At 43.4% G+C, this 12,743-nt stretch overlaps 1 protein-coding gene across 1 annotated transcript in view; it reads left to right on the forward strand.

Annotated features, from left to right (window-relative positions):
- The first annotated feature begins 248 nt into the window (after positions 1–248).
- Positions 249–12,743, forward strand: part of LOC139411258 (zinc finger MIZ domain-containing protein 2-like) — an 89,128-nt gene continuing 76,633 nt past the window's right edge. Inside the window, exon 1 of the mRNA XM_071157313.1 lies at positions 249–838. The gene's annotated coding sequence lies outside the window, so the exon portion shown is untranslated. The remainder of the gene's footprint in view (positions 839–12,743) is intronic.

Consider the following 12,743-nt stretch of genomic DNA (forward strand, 5'->3'; position numbering starts at 1 on the left):
AAATCAGAAAAAACAATACTTTCCTATGGATATTTTGTCCAAAAAAAATCGAGCTGTTGAAGCAACAGAGTTTAAATGTAATTTCATTATACATTCTGGCTTGTAAAAGTACATTGTTTACATTTACACGATTTTGGAAGCATTCGTTTCAGGCTTTATATACAAATGAATTACCTGTGTACTACAGCCTGATTAATCAGACTACATTACAGTGTGGTCATAGAAGTCCTTGATCTCATGCATAAATTACACCAGCCCATTGTGCAACAGAAGGAAGCAGCTTGTTAGCTAGCTAGCTGGCTGAACTGTGGTGGCTAGAATTCGCACTGTAACGTTAGTGGAGAACAGAGCCAAGGAAAGTGCAGCCCTTCAATACAGCAGGCAAGCAGACCAGGCTGCCCTCAGTTATCAGGCCAGTTAGCGACGTTATTGAGAGGATAGGGCAGGGTTATCCATCAAAGCAGAACGCTTGGGTGACGGACAACGCTACACCGTTTTGAAATTAATTGAATTAAAGCTGTACTTTATTGAAATAGCACTGATGGTGCCGAGCGCTGGAGAAGGGTAGCTAGTTAACGTTAGCTGGTTAAGTAACGTTAGCCTAAACAAGTTTCCTAGGTAGACGAGCCTGGACAACCTTTCGACATTTAACGTTAGTTAGCTACAGTAGCAACTTGTCCTAAAAGCTAACGTTAGATAGCTGGCTACGTTATTTTGTCAGTACAATTTATCTTAATGAAACCGAGTCCCAATCATCCAGAAAACGGGTTTGCGCATTACTGCCGCGGAGCTCAGACTGCAGCCACGTAGACCAACCCCGGCCAGTTGAAGTTGCAAGGTAAGTCAGCACCAGCAGCCACTTCACTCCATTGTCACTTAAAGCTAACGTTGGCTAGCATGTAGCTAAACAGCGAGCAGGCTAAACCATCATCTAACTAGTTAGCTATAAAACCTATAGCTAGTGGTAGCACTGTACTACCACATCATTGACTTTTGCCAACTAACGAGCTACATTTTGGTACAGGATATTTGTTACATCAGAGTTGTTTACTAACTAGCAGGGCACAGAGCTAGCTAGTTAGCTTAATAGCCACAAATGGCCCAAGCCATTATTCGCATGTTAGTCAATCGTCTCGTCATAGATTTAGGAAAGTAACGTTAACGTAAGTAGGCTACGTAGTTACGATTTTGTCTTGGAATTGAACTACTGCCTCGTAAAATATCCAAATTCGTCTCAAGGTTTAGCTAACGTTTGCTGGCTAGCAACAATTTCGTAAACAGTCACACTGACAGTTGCCTTTATTTATACCGCATTCAAAATGTCTTCAATTTATATTTTTTCCAATCCTTGTGGTTTAAATATAACGTAAATGTACCACTACAATATGAATACGATAACGACAGTAGTGTTTGTTTACGAATGGGGGGCGACATTGGTCAGCTTTGCTAACGTTAGCGAATTTTTGTTGTCTTCATCGTACGTTCAAATGAGAAGTAGCTAGTAATGTGCAGTTCGCGCACGATTCGTTTTTTTTTTGTCATGATTCCGAGTGACTCGGTTCATTTTTGTCGTTCGTTTGACCTGCTGGAGACGTATTCCCGAACATCAACTGTCTATTTGCATGTTTAGAACGGATCAGTGATCGCATGGTGCAACAATGAATGCAATTAATTTATTGAATGGTATAATGAACACCGCTTTGTAGAACCAAAACATACACACAGCCTCTGGTCAACGAACTCGAGAACGAATCGTTTGGGTGCTGCAGTTCGCGAACGATAGGCTATTGTGCGAATCACTCACGGCAGTCAAGCAATGCATTCCGCCAAGTGTCGTTCACAATCTAGTCCGGTTGCGGCCACCACAAATGCACCTCGTTTCAACTGTATCAAAAAAATATCTAATTTGTTTGCCTAGCAAACAACAAATGTAGATTGTTTAAAGCACACTTACAAGTCTGTCACAGATGACAGCTCCAATAAGCCCCTTATGGTGAAGGACATGTGAACGAGAGGCTTGTAGAATTATGACTCTTGACTTTTCAGTGGCATCAGTTCATCTAAACCTAGGGTGTAGAAATACACCCACCAGTTGAAGCTCATTTACTGTACTTCCACACACATTTTTAACTCTAAAATGCTATTTGGAGAACTGCAAAAAAATAAAATGTTCCTCCCAATACATTGTCACCACTATATTAGGTTTAAAGGTCTGTGGAATGATGTGTACAATGTACTACTCAACCTCATCATACATAGGCTAAATTAGTCAATGTAGCCTACTTGTGGAACAGCGCAACATGAAATAGATGTATATTACACACTATCAAATACCGACATCAATATGAAAGTAACCTGAGCATAAAACAGCTGACTGCGAATTCAAACTATGCCAGATAAACCCTACACATGCATTGAAATAAAAGGCATACGTCAAAGGAATTACTTAGGCCTACAATCGACCAAGGACGCATAAAGACAAACAAACTCGACCAAGGAATTAAGAAAAATCTACACATTAAGGCCGCACCTGTGATTCAGCACCACTAAATGGAAAGTGCCTTGATACAGGTAGGCATAGTGGAGCACTGTGGGGTGTGGCTGAATAGACAGCGTCTCTGTCTAGTAGCCAGCTAGAATTAGGTTATGCAGTTTGTGGGCAGTTAGACATTTTCTGGGCACAGTTGAATAGCCCACAATGCTTATTTGAACATCATAACTGGCACTCAGATTTTTTTAAATTGTAAATTGTCACTCATATGACAGGTTGCAGACTCCCTGCTATAGGCTATATATTTAATTAAATACAATTTTATTGGTCACCTACACCATATTTAGCGGATGTAGCGAATTGATTGTGTTCCTAGCTCTAAAAGTGAAATAGTATCTAACAATACACACATCTCAAAGTAAAATATTTTAAGAAATATATAATTATTAGGATGATCAATGTCGGAGTGGCATTGACTAGAATACAGTATTTTACTCATTTCATATGTATGCAGTATGTTAACATTATTAAAGTGACCAGTGATTCCATATCTATGTACATAGGGCAGCAGCCTCTAGGGTGCAGGGTTGAGTAACCGGGTGGTATCCAGCTAGTTATAGTGACTAATTTTAGGGCAGGGTACTGGGTTGAGGCCGACTAGTGGCTATTTAACAGTCTTATGTCCTTGCGATAGAAGCTCAGTTTCAGTCTCTCTGTCCCAGCTTTGAAGCATCTGTACTGACCGTGACTTCTGGATGATAGCGGGGTGAACAGGCTGTGACTCGGGTGGTTGATGACTTTGATCATCTTTATGGCCTTCCAGTGAAATTGGGTGTTGTAAGTGTCCTGGAGGGTGGACAGTGTGCCCCTGTAATGCGTTGGGGAGACCCCCCTCTGGAGAGCCCTGCTGTTGTGGGCGGTGCAGTTGCCATACCAGGTTGTGATGCTCTCAATGGTGCATCTGTAAAAGTTTGTGAGTGTCTTAGGGGCCAAGCTGAATTTCTTCAGCCACCTGAGGTTGAAGAGGTGCTATTGCGCTGCCTACAACACACTGTCTGTGTGGGTGGACCATTTCAGATTGCCAGTGCCAAGGAACTTGAAGCTTTTCAGCTTCTCAACTGCGGACCCATCGATGTGGATGGGGGCATGCTCCCTCTGCTGTCTCCTGAAGTCCATGATCAGCTTCTTCATTTTGTTGACGGTGAGGCACCACTCTGCCAGGGCCTTCACCTCCTCCCTGTAGGCTGTCTCGTCATTGTTGGTAATAAGGCCTACTATTGTTGTGTCGTCTGCAAACTTGATGATCGAGTTGGAGTTGTGCGTGGCCACCCAGTCATGGGTGAACAGGGAGTACAGGAGGGGACTGAGCATACACACATATGAGGCCCCTGGTGTTGAGGATCAGTGCAGTAGAGGTGTTGTTGGGGGTGGCCTGTCAGGAAGTCCAGGACCCAGTTGCACAGGTTAGGGTTCAGACCAAGGGCCTGGGCTAGGAGGGTACTATGGTGTTGAAGGCTGAGCTGTAGTCAATGAACAGCGATCTTACATAGGTCCAGATTGCAGTGATTGCATCGTCTGTGGATCTATTGGGGTGGTATGCAAATTGAAGTGGGTCTAGGGCGTCAGGTAAGGTGGTGGTGATATGACCCTTAACCAGCCTCTCAAAGCACTTCATAATGACAGGAGTGAATACTACAGGGCGATAGTCATTTAGTTCAGTTACCTTTGCTTTCTTGGGTATAGGAACAATGGTGGACATGTTGGAGCAAGTGAGGACAGCAGACTTACCCACGTCAGCCACGGAGAACAAGCACCCCCACAGTCCTCGGGAGCGGGCTGCATCGGTGGCACTGTGTTATCTTTAAGGAGGGTGAAGAAGGTGTTTAGCTTGTCCGGGAGCAAAGCGTTGGTTTCCGCGACGTGGCTGGTTTTCCCTTTCTAATCTGTAATTGTCTGGAGTCCCACCTTGCTGTGGTTAAATGCACTGGTTCACACTTTCAGTTTTGCGCGAATGCTGCCATCTATCTATCTGTGGTTTTGAGTTTGGGAAGGTTTTAATAGTCACAATGGTAACAACATTCCCTATACACTTCCTGTTGAACTCAGTCACCGTGTCAGTGTATACCTCAATGTTATTCTCAGAGGCAACCTGGAACATATTCCAGTTCGCGTGATCAAAACAATCTTGAAGCGTGGATTCGGATAGGCCAGACCAGGGTTGAATAGACCTTAGCACGGGTACTCCCTGTTTGAGTTTCTGCCTATAGGAAGGGAGGAGCAGAATGGAAACAAAGGATCCAATTTGGGAAAGTGTAATTTTTTTTATTTTACATTTATTTAACTAGGCAAGTCAGTTAAGAACAAATTCTTATTTTCAATGATGGCCTATGAACAGTGGGTTAACTGCCTTGTTCATGGGCGGAACTACAGATTTTTACCTTGTCAACTCAGGGATTCAATCTTGCAACCTTTCGGTTACTAGTCCAACGCTCTAACCACTAGGCTACCTGCTACCTATTCATGGATGCCAAGGGAAGCCAGACTTCCCGGAAAAAAACACCAAATACTTTATTCTTTAGCCTCTGTGTTTCATAAATTTTTCCAATTCGCAAGAGGCTGAATGTATTTCACCGGAGAAAGCATCCGAGCGAACGGAACAGTGCCCCTCTGTCTCACTATGTGTAGCGTATCTGTCTGATGCTGTCCAGTCAGAAAGAGTATGACATTGTTGCAGCCCGTAGCATTGAATGCAAGGGAAACCAGCAACGGTGTCGCCTCCCTGGCTTCAGACCAATCATATCACAAGCCAAATGACAAGCCAAATGACATTATTTCCAGAAAAAAAAAAGTGAATTGTTGTCCTACAGTGGCTGGCTAGCTAGCTAAAATCGTCCCTTTCCTAAATTAGACATGGATTGTGATTTGGACTTGTGGTTTGACTTATTTCTCCGTACTATCCACTGATTATAATGCCAATTCTGATCCAACCATACATTTCATACATTTTGTCCCTGACCTGAGAGCATGGAAGTTCAACATGTAGCTAGAGGTAGTATACTAATGTTAACTAGCTGCCGTGGCGTATCGTTGCCCATGAAAGGAAGTTAGGCTAGCCAGCAAGTATTTCAGCCAGGTAGCCTAGGACAACAAAAACTAAAAGTGTGTACTGTATGACAGAGTCATAGACCGTTTAGCCAACATGAAAGAGGAGGATGGCATTTGCGTTTCTCTACATAGGGTGAGTCAACATGTTTTTTTTCCACTTGCACGCACACACATTACCACCGTATTGGACAGCCACATCATATTTAGCCAACATTGATTGGACAAAATGTTGGTATTTTTTAGTTACCACCGTATTAGACTAAGCATAGGTGATTCGATGATATTGAAATGGTGCTGAAATAGTGGCGACAGCTCCTGTTTTCTTTGCGACCATTTATTTTTACCTTTAAGTGAGTTAAGAACAAATTCTTATTTTCAATGACTGCCTCGAAACAGTGGGTTAACTGCCTGTTCAGGGGCAGAACGACAGATTTGTACCTTGTCAGCTTGGGGATTTGAACTTGCAACCTTTCGGTTACTAGTCCAACGTTCCAACCACTAGGCTACCCTGCCGCCCCATGCTGAAGATCATGTCACTGTTAGTTAATACAATTATGTTTTGTGGACTTCACAGGACAGATGTTGTTCTCCGGTGTTGTAATGAAACATGTGTGGTTGAATTTATTCTGACACTGTGTCTTCTCATTGTCTCAGCCTTAGGCCTATATACCATGGTCGCAAGGTATATGAACTAACAGATTATAGAGAAAACAACACAATTATCACAACACACGGGTTACAATTACAGGTCGACCGATTATGATTTTTCAATGCCGATACCGATTAATCGGACGATTAAAAAAAAATATATATATTTTCCCCCATATGTTTGTAATAATGACAATTACAAAAATGCTGAATGAACAATGAACGCTTTTATTTTAACTTAATAAAATCTATTTAGTCTCAAATAAATAATGAAACATGTTCAATTTGGTTTAAATAATGAAAACACAGTGTTGGAGAAGAAAGTAAAAGTGCAGTATGTGCCGTGTACAAAAGCTAACGTTTTAAGTTCCTTGCTCAGAACATTAGAACATATGAAAGCTGGGGGTTCAATATTCCCAGTTAAGAAGTTTTAGGTTGTAGTTATTATAGGAATTATAACACGTCGACTATTTCTGTCTATACCATTTGTATTTCATATACCTTTGACTTATAGGCACTTCAGTATTGCCAGCCTAATCTCGGGAGTTGATAGGCTTGAAGTCATAAACAATGCTGTGCATCAAACATTGCTAAGAGCTACTCGCAAACGCAGTAAAGTGCTGTTTGAATGAATGATTACGAGCCTGCTGCTGCCTACCACCACTCAGTCAGACTGCTCTATGAAATATAAAATGATGACTTAATTATAATAAACACACAGAAATATGAGACATTGGTAAAATACGGAAACTATAATTTAGGAAACAAAATGTTTTTTCTTTCAGTGAAATACGGAACCATTACGTATTTTGTCGAACGGGTGCTGTTACATTGCACAACCTTCAATGTTATGTCATAATTATGTAAAATTCTGGCAAATTAATTACGGCCTTTGTTAGGAAGAAACACAGTTCGCATCGAGCCAGGCAACCCAATCTGTTGCATATACCCTGACCCTGCTTGCACTGAACGCAAGAGAACTGACACAATTTCCCTAGTTAATATTGCCTGCTAACATGCATTTCTTTTAACTAAATGTGCAGGTTTAAAAAAATATACTTCTGTGTATTGATTTTAAGAAAGGCATTGATGTTTATGATTAGGTATATTTGTGGAACGAATTTGCTTTTTTTTCCGCAAATTACACTTTTGTTAAATCACCCGCTTGGCAAGTTTAATTAGGCTGGGATTCGATGATAAATTAACAGGCACCGCATTGATTATATGCAACGCAGGACAAGCTAGTTAACGTAGCAATGTCATCAACCATGTGTAGTTAACTAGTGATTATGTGAAGATTGATTGTTCTTTTTATAAGATAAGTTTAATTCTAGCTAGCAACTTACCTTGGCTCATTGCAGCCACAAGGTCCTTTTGACGCTGGTCAGTCTGCCACACAGTTTCCTCATGGATTACAATGTAATTGGTGTCAAAAAAGGCCGATTACCTACTATGGAAACTTGAAATCGAACCTAATTAATCGGCCATGCCGATTAATCAGTCGACCTCTAGCTGTAATATGGCAAATCATTCTGGATTGGCTTCCCCGGTGATTTTATCCATGTACCACTGCTGTGTTCAGTACAAAAACTCTTTGGCATGTTGCAGATAGAAATGCCAGGAATATAACTGACACGAATCCTTAGAATCAGGGGCATGTTTATTATACATAATACATTTCTGTCTGAACGTTGGCAAATGTTGTCTCTCCTCCTGCTGGACTTGGCCCTGGTAATCAATCGCTTGTCCCTACCTATGTGAAGCTAGCCACAATAATGATTATCCACTATCCTCAATGGTTTTACTCATGTGCATGTGTCTTTCAAGTTTTATGTGTGCTTGTTTTTAAAATGGTAAAATTAATAAACTAAACTACTATGTGTATTGAACATTGGGAGCTAGTGTGGCTAATTTCAGTGGTTTCAGAGTCCTGCAGTAAGAGCAGATACGCTAATATTTGTGAAAACTCTACATGGCTGTGTTCTGTGGATGTCACTGAGCAGTCCGATACCCAATTTCATTGGTGCACAATAGAGGTCGACCGATTATGATTTTTCAACGGCGATACCGATTTATTGCAGGACCAAAAAAAAGCCGATACCGATTAATTGGCCGAATTTTTTATTTTATTTGTAATAATGACAATTACAACAATACTGAATGAACAATTATTTTAATACAATACATCAATAAAATCAATTTAGTCTCAAATAAATAATGAAACATGTTTAAATAATGCAAAAACAAAGTATTGGAGAAGAAAGTAAAAGTGCAATATGTGCCATGTAAAAAAGCTAACTTTTATGTTCCTTGCTCTGAACATGAGAACATACGGAAGCTGGTGGCTCCTTTTAACACGAGTCTTCAATATTCCCAGGTAAGAACTTTTTAGGTTGTAGTTATTATAGGAATTATAGGACTATTTCTCTCTACCATTTGTATTTCATTAACCTTTGACTATTGTATGTTCTTATAGGCACTTATGCCAGTGTAACAGTATTGCTTCCGTCCCTCTCCTCGCTCCTCCCTGGGCTCAAACCAGGAACACAATGACAACAGCCACCCTCGAAGCAGCGTTACCCATCGCTCCACAAAAGCCGCGGCCCTTGCTGTGCAAGGGGAACAACCACTCCAAGTCTCAGAGCGAGTGATGTTAGAAACGCTATTAGTGCGCACCCCGCTAACTAGCTAGCCATTTCACATCGGTTACACTAGCCTAATCTCGGGAGTTGATAGGCTTGAAGTCATAAACAGCTCCTGGCAAACGCACAAAAGTGCTGTTTGAATGAATGCTTACAAGCCTGCTGGTGCCTACCATCGCTCAGTCAGACTGCTCTATCAAATCATAGACTTAGTTATAACATGATAACACACAGAAATACGAGCCTTAGGTCATTAATATGGTTGAATCCGGAAACCATCATCTCGAAAACAAGACGTTTATTCTTTCAGTGAAATACAGAACCGTTCTGTATTTTATCTAACGTTATCCAATGTTATGTCATAATTACGTAAAATGTGGACCATGATAATTCCTTAGTAATGTGGACCGAGGAACTTGAAGCTCTCGACCCACTCCACTACAGCCCCGTCGATGTAGATAGGGGTGTGCTCGGCCCTCTGTTTCCTGTAGTCCACAATCCGCTCCTTTTGTCTTGCTGAGGGAGAGGTTGTTGTCTTAGCACCACATTGCCAGGTCACTGACCTCCTCCCTATAGGATGTCTCATTGTCGGTGATCAGGCCAACCACGTGTCATCAGCCAACTTAATGATGTTGGAGACGTGTGCAGCCATGCAGTCGTGGGTGAACAGGGAGTACTAGGCACGCACCCCTGAGGGGCCCACGTGTTGAGGGTCTGCTTGGTGGATGTGTTGTTGCCTACCCTCGCCACCTGGGGGTGGCCCGTCAGGAAGTCCAGGATCCAGTTGCAGAGGGAGGTGTTCAGTCCCAGGGTTCTGAGCTTAGTGATGAGCTTGGAGGGCAATATGGTGCTGAGCTATGGCCAATGAACAGGGATCTTGTGTAGATGTTTCTCTTGTCCAGGTGGGAAAATGCAGTGTGGAGTGCAATAGAGATTGTGCCAACTGTGAAGTGTGAAATGTCAGTGAAGACACTTGGCAGCTGGTCAGCGCATGCTCTGAGTACGCATCTGGTTAATCCGTCTGGCCCCACGGCCTTGTGAATGTTAACCTGTTTGATGGTCTTACTCACATCAGCTACAGAATGCAAGTTCACACAGTCACCCGGAACAGCTGTTGCTCTCAAGCCCTGACACATCTGACAAGCGTCAGAGCCAGCGTAGTAAGATTCAATCTTAATCCTGTATTGACTTTTGACTGTTTGATGGCTCGTCAGATGTCGTAGCGGATTTCAATGAGCGTGGCTCCCGCTACCTTGAAAGCTGCAGCTCTAGCCTTTAGCTCAGTGTGGATGGTGCCTGTAATTTATGGCTTCTGGTTGGGATTGTTCTCGATGCACTTATTAATGAAGCCGGTGACTGATGTGGTGAACTTGTCAATATTATCGGATGAATCCCAGAACATATTCCAGTCTGTTCTAGCAAAACAGTCCTTTAGCTTAGCATAATCATCAGACCACTTCCGTATTGAGCGGGTCACTGGTACTGCCTGTTTGAGTTTTTACTTGTAAGTGAGTGAACTTTATTCATAATAAGGGTTACATGGAGAAAATCTGACCTCTCTGAAATGAAAATCGATGGTGCCCCTTCAGGAAAATATATACACTACATAACCAAATGTATGTGAACACCTGCTTGTCGAACATCTCTTTCCCCCCCTCCCCCTTTGCAGCTCTAACAGCCTCCACTCTTCTGGTAAGGCTTTCCACTAGATGTTGGAACATTGCTGCGTGGACTTGCTTCCATTCAGCCACAAGCATTAGTGAGGTCGGGCTCCGATGTTGGACAATTAGTCCTGGGTTATAGTCGGCGCTCCAATTCATCCCAAATGTGTTCAATGGGGTTGAGGTCAGGGCTCTGTGCAGGCCAGTCAAGTTCTTCCACAGCGATCTCGATAAACCATTTCTGTACAGACCTCAATTTGTGCACAGGGGGCATTGTCACGATGAAACAGGAAAGGGCCTTCCCCAAACTGTTGCCACAATGTTGGAAGCACAGAATTGTCTAGAATGTCATTGTATATTGTAGCGTTAAGATTTCCCTCACTAGAACTAAGGGGCCTAGCCCGAACCATGAAAAACAGCCCTGGACCATTATTCATCCTCCACCAAATTTGACAGTTGGCACTATGCATTGGGGCAGGTAGCGTTCTCCTGGTATCTGCTAAACCCAGATTAGTCCGTTTGACTGCTAGATGGTGAAGAGTGATTCATCACTCCAGCGAACGCGTTTCCACTGATCCACTGTTTCCACTGATTACGCTTGTGTGCAGCTGCTCGGCCATGGAAACTCATTTCATGAAGCTCCCGACGAACAGTTATTCTGCCGTTGTTGCTTTGAGGCAGTTTGGAACTCGGTAGTGAGTTGCAACCGAGGACAGATTTTTATGTGCTTACACGCTTCAGCACTCGGCGGTCCCGTTCTGTGAGCTTGTGTGGCCTACCACTTCGTGGCTGAGCTGTTGTTGCTCCTAGACATTTCCACTTTACAATAACAGCACTTACAGTTGACAGGGGCACCTCTAGCAAGGCAGAAATTTGATGAACTGACTAGTTGGAAAGGTGGCATCCTATGACGGTGCCAGGTTGAAAGTCACTGAGCTCTTCAGTAAGGCCATTCTACTGCCAATGTTTGTCTATGGAGATTGCATGGCGGTGTTCACGATTTTATACACCTGACAGCAACGGCTGTGGCTGAACTAGCCAAATCCATTCATTTGAAGGGGTGTCCACATACTCTTGGTCGTGTAGTGTATACTAGGCGCACTTCATCTCACATGCCCAACTAGAAGAGGACAGGTAGGCTACTGAAGTTGACGCAGCGTATTTTGAGTGTGTGTGAATAATACAATAAAGATCAAATCACATTTATTTATGAAGCCCTTCTTACATCAGCTGATATCTCAAAAGTGCTGTACAACAAGCAACGCAGGTGTAGAAGCACGGTGGTTAGGAAAAACTCCCTAGAAAGGCCAGAACCTAGGAAGAAACCTAGAGAGGAACCAGGCTACGATGGGTGGCCAGTCCTCTTCTGGCTGTGCCAGGTGGAGATTATAACAGAACATGGCCAAGATGTTCAAATGTTCATAGATGACCAGCAGGGTCAAGTAATAATAATAATAATCAGTGGTTGTACAGGGTGCACCTCAGGAGTAAATGCCAGTTGGCTTTTCATAGCCGATCATTCAGAGTATCTCTACCACTCCTGCTGTCTCTAGAGAGTTGAAAACAGCAGGTCTGGGACAGGTAGCACGTCCGGTGAACAGGTCAGGGTTTCATAGCCGGAGGCAGAATAGTTGAAACTGGAGCAGCAGCACGGCCAGGTGGACTGGGGACAGCAAGGAGTCATCAGGCCAGGTAGTCCTGAGGCATGGTCCTAGGGCTCAGGTCCTCTGAGAGAGAGAAAGAGAGAGCGAGAGAGAGAGAATTGGAGAGAGCATACTTAAATTCACACAGGGCACCGGATAAGACAGGGGAAATACTCCAGATATAACAGACTGACTCTAGGCCCCCCGGCACATCAGCATGAATACTGGAGGCTGAGACAGGAGGGTTCGGGAGACACTGTGGACCCATCCGACGACACCCCCGGACAGGGCCAAACAGGCAGGATATAACCCCACACACTTTGCCAAAGCACAGCCCCCACACCACTAGAGGGATATCTTCAACCAACAATTTACCATCCTGAGACCAGGCCCAGTATAGCCCACAAAGATCTCCGCCACGGCACAACCCAAGGGGGGGCGCCAACCCAGACAGGAAGATCACGTCAGTGACTCAACCCACTCAAGTGATGCACCGCTCCTGGGGACGGCATGGAAGAGCACCAGTAAGCCAGTGTCTCAGCCCCTGTAATAG

This window comes from Oncorhynchus clarkii, chromosome 6 (assembly GCF_045791955.1).
Source record: "Oncorhynchus clarkii lewisi isolate Uvic-CL-2024 chromosome 6, UVic_Ocla_1.0, whole genome shotgun sequence".
Lineage (NCBI taxonomy): Eukaryota > Metazoa > Chordata > Actinopteri > Salmoniformes > Salmonidae > Oncorhynchus > Oncorhynchus clarkii.